The sequence below is a fragment of the Anopheles stephensi genome, unplaced genomic scaffold, assembly GCF_013141755.1.
Source record: "Anopheles stephensi strain Indian unplaced genomic scaffold, UCI_ANSTEP_V1.0 ucontig234, whole genome shotgun sequence".
NCBI classification, from domain to species: Eukaryota; Metazoa; Arthropoda; class Insecta; order Diptera; family Culicidae; genus Anopheles; species Anopheles stephensi.
The window spans coordinates 37,501-39,467 of NW_023405163.1; the positions used below are offsets into that span (position 1 = coordinate 37,501).

The 1,967-nt window shown below is 53.4% G+C and overlaps 1 non-coding gene and 1 pseudogene across 1 annotated transcript; both read right to left on the reverse strand.

Annotated features, from left to right (window-relative positions):
* LOC118516138 overlaps nt 1-598 on the reverse strand; it is a 4,531-nt pseudogene extending 3,933 nt beyond the window's left edge.
* Nucleotides 599-1,067: 469 nt separating this feature from the next.
* LOC118516141 lies at nt 1,068-1,225 on the reverse strand. Its single transcript, XR_004907712.1, has one exon. It is a non-coding gene; the product is annotated as a 5.8S ribosomal RNA (ribosomal RNA).
* Between the last annotated feature and the right edge of the window lie 742 nt (nt 1,226-1,967).

The following is a 1,967-nucleotide window of genomic DNA, read 5'->3' on the forward strand; positions in this document are numbered from 1 at the left end:
ACCACGAGCCATGGGCCTATTGCCGGAATGATATGCTCACGCAGATGCGCAATGGATCGCGATGTCCGTTTGCTGCGGATCGATAAGTGCACGGTAGGCCCGGAGGCCCACCGCTGAATATCGCCGCCGGATCATTGAGTTCAACGGGGTTTGCGTCCCTAGGCAGTTTCACGTACTATTTGACTCTCTATTCAGAGTGCTTTTCAACTTTCCCTCACGGTACTTGTTCGCTATCGGTCTCATGGCGGTATTTAGCTTTAGAAGGAGTTTACCTCCCACTTAGTGCTGCACTATCCAGCAACAACGACTCCATGGAGCCGGCCGTCTGCCACCACAGTCCTGTGCCGTTCTAACGGGCCTATCACCCTCTGTGGGATAATGGGCCACCTTCAAGTTAGACTTGAACTGTTTGCACCGTGCGTAGCAGATAACGGACCGGTCCAGTACACTGGCATCGGACAGACGAGGCCACCCTCGTCGTCCTACGTGCTGAGCTCTTCCCGTTTCGCTCGCAGCTACTCAGGGAATCCCGTTGGTTTCTCTCCTCCTCTTATAATATGCTTAAATTCTGAGGGTCGTCACACATCACTTGAGGCCTACAGACTCCACTGTCACAATGATGCGACGGGAGAAGCGGTGATAATCACCCCTGTCGTGCTAACCTCCTCACACCACACGGCGTGAACACGTCTCGCGACTGCAACTGGATGCGAGGAAAGATACGAGCGCGTTGGGCCGCAAGTGTTACTCGACCCGAGCCAACCGGTGGAAGTCCCCGTGCAATTGGTGATAAACCTTATATGCTGTGGTGGATACATCCGTTGGTTGATACTAGAGGTCGAACCGTGCGACTTGACGCGCGCTCGCTCTTCACCCATGCTCACATGTGTGTGTGTGTGTTTAGGTTTGTGTACCATACCTCGTATGTCTCTCTGTGTTAGCACTCTCACTTTCAGCGCCCACGGTCCCGACAAGGATGCGGATCCGAGCACGCCATGCTGCGACAGCCTAACCCCCTATGATGGGGTCAGGACGGTCAGTTTGGTTAGAGTGTTGAGATAACTTGGTAGCACTCAAGGATGTGTGCATCGGTCGGGTTGAGTCGTCCGATGCGCCATATGCGTTCAACGTGTCGATGTTCATGTGTCCTGCAGTTCACATTCTGACGCGCATTTAGCTGCGGTCTTCATCGATCCATGAGCCGAGTGATCCCCTGCCTAGGTTTAACGTACACACCGAACTAGTTGATGAATGGAACCGAAGTCCATCCATCCATTATACACATACCAACACACAACTCTGGTTCCCTTACCACAATGCAGGCGCCCACGGCCCGACGGGTGCGGAGCCGAGCACGCCAAAGTGCGACTGTCGATCACCCGTTGTGAACAGACAATCAGTCAGTGTATAAGGTACCCGGTACTACCAAAGTGTGCATCTTTACTGACCTTCGCCGAGGCAGTGGTAGTGATCCCTTTGAAAGAGTTGCTTTCGCTCAACTCTACCAAGTGTGCTACACCATCTTGTGGTTGTAGCGTGCGCGTCAGCATGTGATGCCGACGATGCGTTTGGCACCTCACTCCCGGACTTGTTTGATCGGTAATGATCCTTCCGCAGTTCACCTACGGAACCTTGTTTACGACTTTTACTTCCTCTAAATCATCAAGTTCGGTCAACTTCGGCCGTGCCAACTGCAGCTCACGAAGGAACCGCGGAAGGTATGCCCCAGAGACCTCACTAAATAATCCATCGGTAGTAGCGACGGGCGGTGTGTACAAAGGGCAGGGACGTAATCAGCGCTAGCTAATGACTAGCACTTCTAGAAATTCCAGGTTCATGGGGACCGTTGCAGTCCCCAATCCCAACTAAATGAGCATTTGGGTGATTTCCCGTTCCCTCGGAATGGGGGCGCCTATTGGCGAGAACACGCTGCCTGCCCACATTGTAGCACGCGTGCAGCCCAGAAC